The sequence below is a fragment of the Lucilia cuprina genome, chromosome 2 (assembly GCF_022045245.1).
Source record: "Lucilia cuprina isolate Lc7/37 chromosome 2, ASM2204524v1, whole genome shotgun sequence".
Taxonomy (NCBI): domain Eukaryota; kingdom Metazoa; phylum Arthropoda; class Insecta; order Diptera; family Calliphoridae; genus Lucilia; species Lucilia cuprina.
This window is the reverse complement of record NC_060950.1, coordinates 54,929,865-54,948,632: the sequence shown is the minus strand read 5'-3', so window position 1 is coordinate 54,948,632 and position 18,768 is coordinate 54,929,865. Positions and strand designations below refer to the sequence as shown.

Below are 18,768 nucleotides of genomic sequence, written 5' to 3'. Positions count from 1 at the left end.
GCTAGCTGGGTATTACAATAATGTAAAAAACTCGTCAATGTGGAGCGACTTAAAAAAAGCACTAATACGTCGTTTAATCCGTCAAAACACGCCATATTGACTACTCTGATGAGTAGAAACACTGTGTCATTAGTGTGTATTTAGGGGAGTACTAAAAATATTAAAAAAGAGATTTGTTTACGTATTAAATAATTCTCTTGCAGTTGTTATTGTTGCTTTCATTAGTTAAACTAGTGGTGTGTGTTAGTGGTGGTTTTTGTGATTTTTTTTTCCATAATATTTTGTTTTGCTCAAAAAATTCTCCTCGTTGCTGAAAAGAATGAAATGAAAACTGCAGCAGTTGCTGCGTGTATGTTCAAATAAACGGAGTGGTGTGGCAACAACGACGGCTGTTGTTGTTGAAGTGAAAAAAAATATATTGAAAAAAAAAGAAAGAATTAAAATTACAAAAAGGATAAGAAATAAAAGTTATCAGAAAAGAAAATTTATATTGAATGGAAAAGTTTAATAAATTATAAAAAGTTATTAAGAAATATTAAGTGTTTTGAAAGAAATTACATGAAATAAATTAAAACGAAAAAAAATTCTTCAAATTTTCTATATAAATGCTGCCCGAGTTTAAAGGGGGAAAAATGTGCAAAAAATCAATGTGACTAAATAAAAGAAGAAAAAAGAGAAAAAAATCCTTGTCTGTTTTTAACCACATGCAAAAAAGTGAGTGTTAAAAAATTAGTTTATAAAAAAATTCTATTGAATTTGTTAAGAAATTGTGAATAAAATAAAACGGAAAAAAAATTGTAAATTATAATATTATTTTTTTTAAGAAATTCACTATCAAAATTGTACATAAATTTCATTTTTATGCCAATTTTTTCTATAACAAAAAAAATTCTGCCTGCCTTACTGTCGGTTAGTTTTGTTTTTTTTTTCTTTGTTGTGTTTTTGTTCTCTTCTTTATTTTACGTTTCCTCCTGCACTAATCCAATTGGATTTGAGTGCATGTGCGATTTTATATGACTGCGAGTATGTTTGCGCGCGTGTGTGTGTGTGTGTGTATGCAATCATATATGAATTAAAATTGTGTTTTTTTTGCTCAAAAACGTTTGTTATTCTTGTTGTTATTGTTGCTGTTATTATTGTTATTGTTTGCTGCCATAGCCGCTGCTGTTATAATCATTCTCTGTACAAAAAGTCAAAACTTAATAGACGTCTTTTAATACAACTACAGTGAAATCTGGGTAAAACTAAATTTGAATATTTTGAGACATTTTACACAAAATGTGCTAACTCTGCTTTTTAAATTAGTGAGTTAGCACTAATTCAGAGTTTTTTTTTATAAGGTTTTAAAAATAAACTAATTTTAATCCTATACATTTTTCCCCTTTTAAAATCTATCACTACCCTCCACCCAGTTTTCGGCAGCTGTTGTTTTAATTCTACTTTTTTAGTTCCTGGAAACTTAAATACACGTTTTCTTCCCTTATTTATGAGAATAAATTAAAAACTATCTGTCATTTGCTATAAGACTGGCATAAATATAAATTATATGACTTTAATTCTCCTTTTTTGCTACGTACGCAAAGTGCGATCGTGTGAAGTACCCTTTAGTAAAAAATAGTCATAGGATTTGTTGGTTGGTTGTTCAGGCTGCAATAGATGCACACGAGGGCCCTTTTGGTCCCCGATAACTCTGAGGTTTCCTCCAGAAATCTATGTCCTAGATACCGAAGTCTGATGTTCTCCAGTTCCGGATAGTGGCAAAGATGTTCTATTGATTCCTCTTCTTCCTCGTGTGATCGTGTGAAGTGCCCTTTAGTAAAAAATGGTCATAGGATTTGTTGGTTGGTTGGTTGTTCAGGCTGCAAAAGATGCACACGTGGTTCCTTTTGGTCCCTGGTAACTTTGAGGTTTCCTCCAGTAATCGATGTCCTAGATACCGAAGTCTGATGTTCTCCAGTTCCGGATAGTGGCAAAGAAGATGTTCTATTGATTCCTCTTCTTCCTCGTTTTGAGAGCTTCTGCAGTAGTCATTATAAGGTAATCTAAGTCGCATTGCGTGGTTACCAAATTTACAGTGCCCAGTGATGACAACTTCAGTTTTGCTGAGTTGGGTTCGGTTGTATCATAGAAGATGGTCCGTGCGCTCTTTATCAAGCTTTGGCCATACCTTCTTTGTTTGAGTACAAGTTGGCTCATTTTCCCATCTTGCCTGAGATAGTTCATTAAACATGTTATCTATCTATCGGAGTACCGCAGAAATGGTCTATGTTCGAGTCGGGCAATTGCGTACCCGCCTTTGCGAGCTCGTCAGCAATACAATTGCCTGTAGAGTCCCCGTGTCCTCGTACCCATACGAGTACGATGTTTGAATATCTCGTCATCCTATTTAAGGATGTCCGGCATTCCAGGACTAGTCGTGATGTAGAGTATACACCTGTCAGGGATTTAATTGCAGCATGACTGGCGGTAAAGATTAGGATATCTCTGTTTTATATCTTTTTGATGCCATACCATATATCTTATGATATCAGAGCCAGTTTGCCGTTCTTTTTATGGACGATATTTCAGCCTAGATTGGATTACAATCATTACCGATTCTAAAAAGTAATCTTGATTCCAAATTCCGAAATGAAAATACCGCCTCCTACTCATTCTCCTCGTTTTGAGCCATCTGTGTACACAGATAGGATTCGTGGAGAGCGATCTTCCTCCCTTATTTTCCGAGATGATGAAACTGAAGCTTCTCTGGAGGAAGGGCGTGGGGACGCAATAATCAATATTTACCGGTAGATTTCCTAACCTATCGGTAATATTAGCATGTCCATATGGTTTGTACGACCATGCGTTTATTGCATTCATTCTGAATGCCGTCTTGAGTGCTATTTTACTGGCCAACAAGTCCGTCGGAATAGGGATTTCGTCGAAGTTGATTTGTCATTAGAAAGCAGATTTAGTCAGTCCTTGCATTGTCACAATGTTCTTGGTCACAGCAGCATAAATTCCATAAATTACATACCTATATGGTATTCAAAATATCTCAGTATTTAAACCCTTACGACCGCCCGAAAGCCACCAACGACAATTTTTTAATTTTTGAATCCTACATAGACCAAAGTTGGGACACATTTTGTTCGGGTTAATAATGCCTATTTCTTAAATCTTTAACAAATATTGCAATACATTTGTATTTTAAAAAAAGTGACACAATATGACACTTTGAAAAGTATATTATCATATTTCCATAGGTAAAGTCTAAAAGTACATTATGACATGCCACCAATAACATTAAGAAATGTGATCCTAATCAAACATTCCGATACATGCTTCTTTAAATAGTATTACAATGTCCACGGATATTGTGACATTTTTAAAAGTGTCACTGCTAAAGGACTTTTTGGCATGCCACCATATCTTTTAGTACACAGTTCAAACGAGTAGGATATGGTCGGGCATGGCCCACCATATGATACTCTTTAATTAATTGATGAATAACAAATTTTCTAAAAGAGGCCTTTAAATGGAGTTTGTGTCAGACATGGGCCGATCCTTTAAAAATTAGGATAAAGATATATTTTTATATAGAAGTTATTTATGCAGAATTATTTATGCCTTGGCTATATAAAACTTAGTTGTGACGTTTTTTTTTGAAGACGTAATTATGTCCATAGACCTTATGACACACTAAATTGAGTCATAATGTCCATGGACATAATGACAATTTCAAAAGTGTCACAATATCCAAGAGCAAGCGACAGAAAGTCAATGGATTTTAAAGAGTCCATTTATCAAAAAAATTCTTATTTTAGGGAAGCATTCATTCGAAATTCCCCAGAATATGAATTCCCTGCGTTCGGTCGAAGGCCGACTCTCCAGGGTACTTTTTAAAAAGAATCCAAAATGCAACATACTATGGAGATTATGACACACCACCTAATTATGGCATAAAAAGCACAAATCGAGATTTCGTTTTCAATAAAGGGTCTTGGTGAAATAATCATAAAATAATTCTGAGTCGATCGGTACACTTTAAGGTGGTTGTAGACGTTCTTTAGCATAAACGCATAATACCCACTGTAGTGGTGAATGGTATAAAATACCTAAATATTGAGTTTTGAACTACATGAGCAATATGTTTTCAAATGCATTTTACATGTTTTTTTAGTTAATGGTGAGTGTCAATGCGTTAAAAAAAGATCTAAAAATAAAATGACACATTTATAGCATAAATGATTTTTACCGAAAAATGGGCGAAATTAAAGATAAAAGTTTAAAGGAAAACATTTTCTATTTTTAATGTGTATGCTGTAATGATATTTAGTTTTGTTTGAAAAAATTAATAAAAATACTTTTAAAGAATATTTCTCAAAACTTTTAAAGTTGTGGAATAATGCCCAGAAACTTCTCCCTCTCTCTCTCTCTCTCTCTGAAAGCCATTTATTTTTTATTTTTGAATCAATTATTATTTCTGAGCGCCTGGAAGGTCTAACTTTTTATTCTTAACCGAAGTTTACTATATCTGAAGTTTTTTTGATAAAGTCCAGAAAGATTAACTAAATTCATGAGATCAGTACTTGAAAATGAACATAGTTTTCTCAAAAATTACTTTCTAGACAAATATACTAGATCTAAGGAACTGACCCTTCCACGTCGAGAAATTTCCATCACTGTTCACAAGTATTTTTAATACTTGAATATCTGCTCACAGATTTACACATCTATATTTGCGTTATATATCTTAACAACTCCAGTTCCATATCAATAAACTGTAATGGCTGAACAAATAGCAAATAAAGGTTAATTCTAACTCTAAAAAGAAATAGCTTACCGTCCATTCCATCACATCGAATTTTAATTAAGACAAATAGACCCTTGAGCACATTACCGAACCTACAAATACATTGTCAAAGTCTTGCCAAAGATTTGCTAAGACAGCAATAGGTAATCCTAAAACCTTTAATCCTGACATAAATCGCCAGTATTATTTCATATTCAATTCAACAATCAAACTTTTCTCTCGTGATACAGAGAAATAGTTTAGGACGAGTGTTAGAGAGGAAATCGGTGGTGAAAACCTTTTATGCCGGATCCAAAAATTGAAGGAGTCAAATGACTCATCAGAGAATTTATATTTTATCTATTGCTACGGTGTCAGTGACTAGTAATAGACAGGCCTGAACCACCCACATATCCTAAATATGTCAAATGAATATTAAAGTCCTCGTATTATCGCTGAAATTTTCTTCATTATCGGTTATGTTCATACTGGGCTTTTTATGTTAATATCTCATCGACCGCAGTATGTCCCTGTAGGTAAGTAAACAATGGTTCAGCTCTATGTGCTGTTGCTGAAACTACAGTTTGCTGTTGAGGAAGACAAGCACTCTACCCACATCTCCTAAGTGTGTCGGATGAATGTTGTAGTCCTCATATAAAGTTCCCTTAATTGTCAAGAGAAGTTCATACTGGGTTTACTCTATAAATACCGGACCCACCACAGTGTATTCCTTTAGGTAAGGGATATCTTTAGCACTTTGTGCAGTTGCTGAAACGATAGTTTACTGTCGAGGAAGGCTTCAGATCTGATCTAGTCTAAGAATCAGTCAGGACCATTCTATTGACTAAATGGTTGTCTAATTGCTAAACAATAATCCAATTCACAAACGGTGTTGTAAGGTTGTATGTCATACAATGCTACAACGATACAACATCGATTGTGAATTGGACATATAGTTTTACAGAACCTTTGAACAGACGTTTTAAGTATTTCTAGAGATTATTCTATGAATTGGTCTTTGAACTATTATAGAAACTCTATACACTAGTTCATTGTCCAGTTATAGACTAGTTTTCAATAGATGGGGTTGTCTAATGACTAAACAATTGTCCAATTCACAAACGGTGTTGTAAGGTTGTATGGCATACAATGCTACAACGATACGACATCGATTGTGAATTGCAGATATAGTTTTAAAAGTACCTTAAACTTGACGTTTAGAGTATTTCTATGAATTAGTCTTTGAACTATTTTAATAACTCTATACACTAGTTTATTGTCTAGTTATAGACTAGTTTGCAATAGAAGAGTGTGGTGTCGGTGTGCATTTTGATCATCAAAAGATTGTATGTTATACAATGCTACAACTATACGACATCGATTGTAAATTGGACTTATAGTTTTAAACTACTTTTAACTAGACGTTTAAAGTATTTCTAGAGATTGTTCTACAAATTAGTCTTTAAACTAGTATAAAAACTCTATATACTAGTTTATTGCTTAGTTACAGACTAGTCCCCAATAGAGGGAGGGCAGATTGATCACCACCTGGGATGAAAAGATTGAAAAATGGAAAATAAAATGGTAAAAGTCACGTTGCAGGGCCTTAATAACGCAGTACTGGCAGTAAGTTTTGATTTAGTCCCGTAGCATGTGTTGTCGTCAATATGTACTCATGAGCCAAAGTCTACTATCCACCTCCGGTTCTTTAGCCTCCTTGACGGACAATGCATCAGGTGTACAGCATGCCATTGACAAAAGCATAAGGTAAAAAGAGAAGGATTTTCTTAGAGAGTGCTGTAAGTTAACTCATCCTTTTCATATTGGTTGAGGAGTCCGACTCTGAATCCTCAGATCATAATAACAATTCTATTATAGGAAATAACAAAACGAATAAAGTAGAGCAAATGGTGAATGAAGTGTGTGATGTTACCTGTTCCTTAAGGAAGTCTTTCTAGAACACAGAGGGGAATGTTTCAGGAAATCATAGTTCTTCAATCCCATGAGACTCCAAAGGAAAAATCCGATCTTTCAAAATATCGGAGGCAAAGAAGAGGAGTTGAAACATTATGCGTATGTGAAAAGTTTGTAAGACTTCTTTTCCGCCGTTTCATTATGACATTTTATATATTTTTTGAAATCATCTGAAACATTTCGTTATAATTACACAACACTGTTTCGACAAGTGTCGTATACGTATTTTGCTGGTAAAGTGCATTGTATTAAACTAATGTCGGCGTCAGCAAAATATTTTAATATATTTTAATTGTTCTTTTCTTTTCGCATTAAATTGTGTGCACTAGGAATTTTAGCGGCTAAATAGCCCAGAGAAAAACATTTAATAAATTTGTTTACAAAACCATAAAAAGTGCGGGTTGTAAAATTCTAAGGCAGACCAATAAGTTTTAACATTGTTTTATCATATTGTGTGCAAATAATTTAAATATATATATTTTTCAATAATTATTATTAACACGAAACGTGTTCACTTTTGTTTGGGTTTTTGTTTTTTTTTTTTTGAATTTAAGTTTGATTAAATAATTTTTGTTGACACAACAGATGTTGGCAAATGGCACCACGTCAAAACACCTTCATAAAAATCAACCTTATAGTTTGTTTAATTTTTTTTTATTATCTCGTGAATTATTCTTTTCCTTATCTGTTATGATGTTTATGTAATTAGAATTTTTGTTGTTATTTGTTGGTAGTGTACTTTTTTAGGGAAGATACTGGCAAAAAGTAACAAAAAATAACATAGATTCCTAACCCCACATATCTTTTAATTAGTTAAGTAGATATATTATTTTTAATTAAGAAATTATTTTAGTAGACATTTTATTACTTAAAAATGGATCAAATTCGATCCTCTACAGAGTACAAATGTTCCCTGACGAATGAAATAAAATCTGCGAAAAATGTCGTAAATCTTCCCAACTTCATACTTTGAAAGATACATTTGTACACATTGTTCTTCTGATCTATGTACAAGAATTTTACTCAAGTACTCAAACTATCTAATCTCTGAATCGCTGCGAAACTTATAAGATTACAACAAAGCAATAGCAGCTAAAGTCATAAACGCTAGACCGAAATAGGAATCCATCATATAAGACGAGACATTGTTCTTATCCAAAGAGTTATCAAATTATTTTAAGAAAAAGCCGAGGAAATATTTAACACTGTTAGATTATAGTCACTGCAGCATCTTTTTCCCCAGATGGCAATTACGTCAAGACGGTTAGAATCATCTAGGTAACATACCCCGGAGTACAGATTATGACGGCGTAAACATACTTTTTCATCCTACTAAAGGACGTGAAATGCTCCACCAATCTTTTGTGAATGACTGAAGTGGAAAGAAAAAGGTAGATAGATAGATAGATAGATAGATAGATAGATAGATAGATAGATAGATAGATAGATAGATAGATAGATAGATAGATAGATAGATAGATAGATAGATAGATAGATAGATAGAAAGAAAGTTAGTTAGTTAGTTAGTTAGTTAGTTAGTTAGTAAGTTTGTTAGTTAGGATAATAACCTACCATAGGGAAAATTAGAGGAGGTGAGTTTGTAATTTTACATCTACATAGACTAGATAGTTAATGTCTGACATTTTAAAAACTACCGAAGAAAATATTCGATATTTGTTGCATGATCGTTGTCTTGATTTTAACTTCGGATCGATCTTTTATAAACAAAACTTTGGAAAGCCTAAAATGTTTTTGCAGTAGAACAAATTATATTGACTCAATTGATATGTTTACTTTCTATATGGGAACGAAAACTGTTATAAAACTGACCTATTCAAATATTTATTTAATGTAGTAAATGAAACGTAATTGTAATTAATGCTTATCACTAGAAATCTTAACCAATTATGTAATGCTTTGTACAAAAACACATACAAATATGTACAACAATAATTAACTTTTGTAACTTTATTCGCATTATCATTGAAAATAGACTTAAGACTTCATTTAACGACTGATAACAAACCGATGATAAATGTGTTGTTAGTTTTTTTTTATTGTAAATAACAGAAAAACAACTAAAACTATTTAAGTAGTTTTCATTTTAACGAGTTTAAGATAGATTCATGAATGTCAGCAGATATTATTGTAATCGATCACTTATAAATGAAAGAGTCAACAGCAAAGGAAATAGATTATTAACAATTTAAGAAAGTTATAAAATTACTTTACCAAACACTTTGCTATTTATCTATTTATCACACTTTTTGCAATGTGTTTGCTTTTTTATACATATTTGCAATTTTTAATTATTTTTCTGTTATATTTTTTTTACTTTGTTCCAAAACAACAATTTGTTTCAAGACAAATATTGATAATATTGAAGTGTTGAAATAAAACACTTGAAATTTAGTCTTGGAAATTTCCAAAATTACTTTTATGTTTTTAGTTTTGTTAACAATATCGGTTTAAAATAAGGTTTGTTATAATAGATGATTTCTAATAATGTTCGAATTTCTTGCACTTAGTACAAGTTTCTTATGACTATTTTAAGTTCAGGTGTTCATATTAGATGCATGTGAGACCCGGGGTACATCGGATTCCTACCGACTAAAGTACCTTCCTCGTCATTCATACAAAATGCTGAACTGTCTTTCACAATATTGCGTTGCAGACCAAGAAAAGTTTTCCTTCATTACTCCTTTTTGTCTTTCTTCGTTAAACCGAGGACAATAAACATTACATGTTGGTGATTCATCTATTCCAAAGCTGTAAATGTAGCTTCTATAGCCTCCATGTTATGATAGAAATTGTATTAGTTAATGATAGACCTCTTTGTGTATTCTATTAATCACAGCTTTATCTTTGGTATAAGTTTATAGGTCCATTTCCCTTTGTGACATTCTTCCTATCGGAATTGCCACATATTCAAGAATATTTCACTTTCTATCTTTTGCGCTAGGCAATGTTTTAACATTGTCTTTAGTCTAGTTCATAGTCTAGTATAAACTCTAGTCTATAGTATAGTCCTTAGTGTAGTCTTTATTGTAGTCTATAGTTTATTCTATAAATTGGTTTATAGTCTATTATATAGTATAGAGTATACTCTATACTGTAGTCTTATCTATAGCCTAGTCTATAATCTAGTCCATAGTATAGTCCATAGTCTAACCTATAGTCTAGTCTATAGTCTAGTCTATAATCTAGTCTATAGTCTAGTCTATAGTCTAGTCTATAGTTTAGTCTATAGTCTAGTCTATAGTCTATTCTATATTCTAGTCTATAGTCTAGTCTATAGTCTAGTCTATAGTCTAGTCTATAGTCTACTCCATAGTATAGTCTATAGTCTAGTCTATAGTCTAGTCTATAGTCTAGTCTATAGTCTAGTCTATAGTCTAGTCTATAGTCTAGTCTATAGTCTAGTCTATAGTCCAGTCTATAGTCTAGTCTATAGTCTAGTCTATAGTCTAGTCTATAGTCTAGTCTATAGTCTAGTCTATATCTAGTCTATAGTCTAGTCTATAGTCTAGTCTATAGTCTAGTCTATAATCTAGTCTATAGTCTAGTCTATAATCTAGTCTAGTCTATAATCTAGTGTATAGCCTAGATCCCAAAAATTCGTACTCTACTAGACTGTTTCAAGGAATAGAATATAATCAAACTTCTTAGAGATATCGACTGTTGTCGATAAACTGCGATCATCCTATATAGTATCCTAACCTGGATATAATTTTTTTCTTGTGTGACTAGTTTCTATTCCATAATATATTTCCCTAACACCATAATAACGCTTAGTATGGTGAAGAAAATTTACTAAGTGTTTGCTTAACGTGGAAATTTGTCAAGATAAAGAAAACCTTATTCATGACAACTAATATAAAGGTGGGTGTATAAAATTTTACCAACTTATAATAACACTTGTTGTTTATTTAGAGAAAAAACCTTTTAACATATTCCTCGTAATTTTGAAGCTAATGTAGAAAATGTCAACGTTTTTTTTTTGCTTTTGTACTTTTTGTGATAAAAATTGAAAATATATAGTTCTGCTGGTCCATTGACCACCACCACATTTTTATTTATTTATTTAGTTTAGAGTTTTTGTTTTTTTTTTTTTTTTGAGAATTCACTTTATAATTTAATGGATCATTGCTACTTAAGAATATACAAACCACCGGATGTGTTTAACAAAAGCGCAAGTTAAAAAATACAATTAAAATCACAATCGCAAACTATGTGCGTGTGTGTGTGTGTGTATGTACAGTGGAGCTGTGATAAACAATATGAAATTACAGTTGCGTAGACAATATACAAAAATAAAAACATGTGGAAGTGTATTCACAGAAAACACTGGCAACACCGCAAGAATTGATAACAATGCCCCCCTAAGTCAGCTGTAGCGCAGACGACAGTTAGCTAGTTTAACAAAACCCTAGAAAAGAACCATTAACTATAGTGCAGAAGTGCTTTTAGAGTCTTTTTTGTTTGAAAAGAACCACACAAGTGTTTTGTTTTTCTTCGTCTGCTAACAATTGTGTTGACATCAGCATTAATTTAAGAAAAAATTTTAAGATTAAATTATAAAAAAAAATTTAATGTTTACAACATAGTTTTTGTTAAAAGACTGCAGCACAAGTGTTTTTGTAAAGTATCTTCATCTGTTCGATTGTAAAAAAAATTAAAAAAAATATTGTCAATTAAAAGCAAAGTAGTATGGAATTAAAAGTGTTGAAATGAAGAAGTGTTTAATTTGTGGAAAAAAATTAATTAAAATTGTTTTAATATCCTAATAATTTGAAATTATTTTCATTTAAAATTCTGTATTAAAAAAACATTTCAATTTAAAATTGTAATAAATTGAAATTTAACAATGTCGAAGATTTTAAAGCTAAAATAAAATTGCAATTAAATAAATTAAAATTGTTTTTGTATAAACAAATATTAAAAAAATATTTATAATATTCAGTGTCATAAGTTTAATATACAAATGATAAAGCGAAATAAATGAATACAACTTTTCAGAGATTTGCATCAAATTTGGTTAGAGGAGGGAAAAGTGTAAGTAAAATTTGAAAAAAAGAATGAAATTATCATGACAATTTTACTTACGATCTCTTTTGGGAAGGAATCTTACATTAATTACAAAGTCTGACGGATCCGATAGGATACTTTGAATTTGATGTAATAAACCCAATATTTCCTCATAAGTATTACAGTGGAATCTATTATAGATGGACTGAAAAGAATCGCTTAAAAAGAGGTTGACACAGCTTTGCTGACACACAGTTGTCAGGTATTATAAGTTTTTCAGATGGTCCGAAAATGTCTAACAATAGTGCGGATTTATATCTTTTTGCACATTGTCAAAATGCTGTCACACATCACACAAGCATGTAAACACATTATCTTACCATTGTCAGGTTATCAGAAAGATAATTATCTGACAATTATAATTGTCAGATGTATTAATTCTTTAGATTAGTTGACTAATATGCTGCTAAAATAGAATCTGACAACCTTACAACAATCTGACAACAGTGTACAATGACAATTTTTGTTGATAAATAAATTTCTGAATCTCTTAGGATGAAATTATTTACAAAGTCTGTCACTCATAAACAAATCGTGTAAACACATGCCATTACCAGATCATTAAGATATAATTATCTGTCAAAATTACGAATTCTTTAGATTAGTTGAAGATTCCACTGGCAACAGTGTACATTAAAAGCAATATATACCGCTAAAAATGATCTGACAACTATTGCCTTACAGCAATCTGACAACAGTATAAACTGACAATATTTGCTGACAGATATATTTTCGGTCTAAAAATTGTCTAACAATGAAATTGTAAGATTTTCTTACCATCAACTGAACCGACAATTCATCGGATGCTAAAAAATGTTTCATTGTAAATACATTGCCATCACAACAATCTGACAATAATTTAAAATAACAAATTTTTTATTGGCAGATACACTTCTGGTCTGAAAATTCTGTGGCAATGAAAGCTATTAAAGGTTTTTACTGTCAACTAAACTGACAATTTATCTGTTGCAAAAAGTTTTTGATTGTCAGTTTACATTGCCACATCTGACAACATTGTAAGATCTGACAAACCATCTAACACAGCTTAGCTGACAATAAAACTATTAGGATTGGATTTAAGGGAATGTTAATATCTTCTAAGAATCTTAGAATCTAATAAGGACTTATAGTTTTGAAAGTATATGACCACTGTTTGGATTTGGTAGAAATGCAATGATGGGTATTTGAAATCGATCAAGTTAACGAACAGCCATCTCTAGAGTCCAAACATTTCGGCACTCATCATAAAACGTACTTATGATGGTAAATCTTGAGAGCGCTATAAAAGCATTCATATTTAGTTGGTCTAATGTTGAACCTTTTGAAATTCTAAGACAATCTAGATCTAGCCCGGAGCCGGTGATTTAAAAAAATTAAATGTTCTTTTCCTTTTAAAAGTGTTGTTAACACGATGTGTTCTACAAAGGGCGAGTTTTTCTGATAAAGATAATCTTCATTCTTTGGTTAAACCTGGTTTAATATATGTTTCGTGTTTTTCAGTTATCAGTAAAGTTACATATTATCTTAGTTTAACTGAGTGTAATTGGCCAATTAAACTCAAGTTATAAGTGAGAAAACACAATTAACAAAAACAATAAAACAATGATTTCGGAAGAACAAAAACTTAATATTTTATGTAAATTGCAATTTTCTGATTTGTTTTGTTTAATTTATTATTGTTTTAAATGCTTATTTAATATTTTTCTAAAATTTTCCATTATACAAAAGTATTGTTTGCAAAAAACAGCTGTTCATTGTTTAGGTTTTTGAGTGAAAAGTTGGCAATACTAACAAAGTTAACTGAGCTTAAATCTAAAACTGAAAAACACAATCATCGGTTAAAGTCCGCCTGTTTAATCTAACAGCAAGTTAAGCCTAGTTTAACTGAGGAGTAAGAAACCCGCCCTAAGACATTAAAATAAACCGTAAGACATTAAACATCATTCAAAATTGACATATTTTGAAAGATAAAACTTGTCAGAAAATATATAAATAATTTTTTTTAATTACGATAAAAAACAACAACATGTTCTAATAATTTTATCAAAAAAAAAAAAAAAAAAAACGTGACGGCATAAGAAATCTAAAAAAATTGGCAAATTTTCAAAGATAATACTTGTAAGAAAAAAATTAAATATTTAAAAAAAATACGATAACCAAGTACTGTAGAATATGTTATAATGTCGAATTGTTATTTTGTAATTGTAAAAAAATATACATATAACAATGATAAAGATACTAAATTTGCTCGTGAAGACCTGCAGTCATAAAAATGTCTGTAACTGTTTTTAAAATGTTAAAATTTGAAGGTAAATAATAATTTATAGCAGTAAAAACACGGTAAAATTTAAAATTACGTAGTTTTAAAATATTTGTTGTTGTTGTTTTAAGGGAACACATTAACATTTGTATAAAATACATAATAGCCCTTACAACAAAAACTTAAATTTTCACTTAAATGATAACAAATTGTAGTAAATATTGCTTAATTAGTTCAACAAGGTAAAAAATAAGGTTCCAAATTGTTTTTATAACTATATTATGATCTTGGTAACAGACTGTCGAGAGTGTTAACGTGAGCACCTGCCGTGTCGGCCTTATCCCACGGTGGTCTTTTTCATCCACAGGGTAGACTTGAGAACGGTCTACCATCGCCCCTTTGTCTTCAATGAAGACTCAGGTGGCAATTTTTGCACATTGGCTCGAGCTATCTAATCTCTTGCCAAAGTAGTCTCGTTGAAAGACAACCACACTACTATGGCTCTGTTGATTCGGCAACAGCACCTAGAGACGTAACCGGTGGACCGAAGCACGATCCATTAATAAGCCGTAGACATTGTTCTTACTCACAGTGACAAGCTGTGGCAAGTCTGATATGAACAGTGTAAACTCTGAACATATCTGGACAAGGAAGGAAAATTAATCGGTATCACTTGTATATGATACCTTTCATCCATCATCATTCAACCCAGCACACATCTCATTTATTGGACACATTCATAGAGAAAAACATACGACACACTCATTTAGATATACGGAACCTCAACCAACTGACCAGCCAGGACATAGTCCTGCGGGCAACTGGCCACCTGTAGTACCAGATTATGCGGTGCTCTGGTCTGACCTCTGCCAATCTATGCAAGGACTAAGCCAAACAGTAGACTGAAACACCTCTTTATACCCCGGGATTGCAATAACACCAAGGCGGAGTTCTCGCCAAGGTAACATGCCCCCGGGGGTGATCTTGGTAACAATATATTGTTGTTATAAACAAATAAATTTTATTTTAATTTAATTTAAGTAATATTTTAGTTATTGTTATTATTATAAATTTTCTATAAATTTTATCTATAAATTTTAATATGATTCTCTGAATCATAATTATTTTTCCAACAACTAAAGACTGATAAGCAAACAAAAATATTATGTTTTTCATAACCATTTCAACTAGCAAATAATCATTAAATTTTTATTTTAACATTTGAGAAATTATGAACGCAAGTAGTCGACAAATTGAAATCCTACACCAGTTATGGGAATAAAACATGATTAACGATTTACAATAAAGCATATATTTTGAATTGTTGCTAGCCTCCTCTTCTCGGGTCATGCTTCCTTGGTGTATGACCCTCATTTTGGTGTATTGCAATCTTGGGGTTAAAAGGTGCTACTAGTACCTCTAGTCTGCCGGGACTATAAACTGGTGATGTCACTTTACTCCTTGGCTAGTTATTGGTATGATTTGGCATGGGGTCTAACCTGAGGACCACATTATCTGGTACTACGGGTAACCTGTTATCCGCAGATACTGACTGGTCAGTTTGTTGAGGTTTCTTCGGTGTTCACGCAGTGGCTGTGGTTTAAACCTAAACTCATGCTTGGTTATAAGATTGATACACAGTGAAATAAAATTCGGAATAAAATTCAGTTATCGCTCCCAGTTTTTCTTTGTCGGGGTTAAATTGAACTTGTTCATGACACCTGTCATTCTCCAACGGAACTTCTATGGCAAGAGATTAGATTGCTCGAGCAAAATGCACGTATCCTGGGGGGTTACTCTGTAACTCTATTTCGAATGTTTCGAAAACTTTCTTTCGAATCGAAATACGAAGTGAATCAGAAATTTCATTTATGTAAATTACCACCGGCTTATGTGAGTCAATGGGGCGGTGATGAGTCGTTGAAAAAGCTCAACCCAGTGGTTGAAAAAGATCACCTTAAAGTGAGGTCGTCAAGACAGTTGTGCACGTAAAGCACTTCGACATTGCTTCGGGTGAATTTACGTTTTCATTAAAAGTATTTATTCTGAGTTTCTAATCTAATTGTAGAATTAAAAAGTCCTAAACGGTGAGTCCATGTGTATGGATGTTAGATAAAAAAAATCGACCGATTGTTACCAAAATCAAAAGGGTTAAAAATACCACCTGGACGCCATTGACGAACGGACAGCACCAATATTTTTGTGCATTACAACTATCAGTAGGGTTAGGTTAGGTTGATAGAAGGATGTATACTACATCAAATCCGAAAAAATACACCTAGGTCACTATCGTTCCTGTTGTGCGCTCCTTATCATAAAAGAGGGAATTGAATGAATTATTTTTCAGTGTTCATAAACTCAGTTATCTGAACGTAATTTCTAAGAATCTTTCAATAAGTGATAGTCAAGAATGTTTTTTCAAGAATAACATCACTTTAAAGATACTTGGATCTTACTTTGACGAATGCCTGACAGTGGCAAAAGAAGTGCTCTGTCCTCTTCACATGCTCTACATACGTCTGAATCCGCATGTCCAGTTTTGCATAGATGTGCTCGAAATCCTGTGTGTCCACTAGAATACTAACTTTATACTTGCTCATTTGAGTCCCACTGTTTCATTATTCCAAGAGGCCTTATGGGATTCTCTCACCAGTATTTTAGTTCAAATTTTGCTGCGTCGAATGGTTTTGTGTTTGTCAGGCTGACTGGCTCGAACTCCCTTCCCTTTAAAGCTATTACATTCTCCTTTTCGTTACCGACTACTCCCGAGTGGGTGAGAACCTTACCTCCGGGAGAGTTTTCAGTTAAAGCTTTCTTACAATCTTATACGGTCTTATATTTAGTTCAATCACCAGATATCGCCCTAATTGACTTCTGGATATCGGTACATATATTAGGCGCTGTTGGCGCCATATTTTTTCTGATTCAATTTACACATTTCGTTATTGCTCGTACTTCTGCCTGGAAGCTTGTGTTATGATTTGGTATACGAAGGTATATAGCACTTTATTTGTTAATAATAAATACTAGTTGAGGAGTGTATGATAAATATGATTAATATTTTATTGTAAATATATATTTCTATGTAAGAATTATTCAAACTAACAATTTCTGATTAATAATTTTTAAACGTGATTTTTTTAATGAAAACTAGAACTACTTAGAGAAAAGATAACAGTTTGAGAACTTGCTTGAAACTATATCGCATACATACATATGTACATATATGGGCCGATATTTAATTCTAACAGCTAATGTAACGTGTTATTCAACTAATGTGTGCAGTTTAATAATAAAATAATAATAATCTCTACATTTTACAATACAATATAATTAATTATACTATCTAGCTTTAAACGCATTTTATACATGATCTGTGTTATGTCATTCAAGTAAGTCGAATTAAGTTGCTTGCTATTCCAAAATAAAATAATTCTGTAAAAGCCAACAATTTAAGTTGTAATCTCCTAACTGATACTTCAGTAGTTTTAAAGAGTTTTCTAGGAAATAGTTCTTATTATTATTTTTATCTAAAACAAATTCGAGAATACTCTTCAGATATTTGAACGACATACTGAGTTTCTTTACCCACTCCACATGCTCTAAATTTGTTTAAATCCATTCGCCCAATGCGTATGCAGTTGTGTCCGTTAATGAGTGTGTTTACTGAGAATACCCCAGTTAGCATTTGGAAGATTGTTAGATGATTAATCAGTAAACAGAGACTTTTTTGACTCCTTTTGATGACGGAAAAGTGATTTGAACACTTAAGAATGACTTTAAAAATGTGCCGAAAGTGATTAGAAAAGGGTATCAGGAAAGACTCTTTTAGAAGAGTAGGCAAAAAATGTTGTGTGGCTTAAATGTATAAGGAAATTGAATTTATATTATGCTTTAATTTTAATAATGTTATATGTTCAATGATCTTCTAAGGAAGATAATTCGAATTAATGTATAAATCTGATTTATTTTAAAAACAATAAAATGCACAGCAATCACAAATAGCTCTTCCAGGTGTTCGAAATATGATTGTTTATACATTTATTTTGTAGTTATATTTCCCGAAGTTGGAAGATCAAAAACTGTTTTCTGAGGGGTTACTCCGTATATCGATTCGAAAGAAAAAGTTTTCGAAACACAATGTATTTAACATACAAATTCGAAATGTGTTTCATTCGAATCGAGTTTCATTCATAATCGAGCAGAAGATTCATAAATGACTTGAATGTGATCAAAAATTTCAAAAAAAAAAAAATGCTAGCTGAGACGTACTATAGACTAATAACGGAATTACATAGAGGGAAAATGTAATATAAACGTCTGGTACAAAAGTGTTTGTAATTTTTGGATAACATCCGTTGTTTGAATTTTTGAGGTGGCTTTATCAGATCCGCCCGAGCCGTTAGTTAGTTAGTTAGTTAGTTAGTTAGTTAGTTAGTTAGTTAGTTAGTTAGTTAGTAGTTAGTTAGTTAGTTAGTTAGTTAGTTAGTTAGTTAGTTAGTTAGTTAATAGAGGATTCGCATAAATGCGTTTAGTATGCACAGATATTATTAAAATAAAACAATTGATTTTTATACCCTACACCACTATAGTGGGGAGGGTATTATACGTTTGTGCTGATGTTTGTAACATACAAAAATATTGGTCCAATACCCACCTTAAAGTATACCGA

The 18,768-nt window shown here is 32.0% G+C and overlaps 1 protein-coding gene across 3 annotated transcripts in view; it reads left to right on the top strand.

Moving 5' to 3' along the window:
- Window positions 1-329: 329 nt before the first annotated feature.
- LOC111691051 (glycoprotein-N-acetylgalactosamine 3-beta-galactosyltransferase 1) overlaps window positions 330-18,768 on the top strand; it is a 37,696-nt gene continuing 19,257 nt past the window's right edge. For 2 of the 3 annotated variants that reach the window (XM_023453673.2, XM_023453671.2), the window contains exon 1: window positions 330-714. The gene's annotated coding sequence lies outside the window, so the exon portion shown is untranslated. Of the gene's footprint in view, window positions 715-11,784; window positions 11,804-18,768 lie in introns of those variants that run through there. The other variant, XM_046956337.1, reaches the window with a different exon arrangement.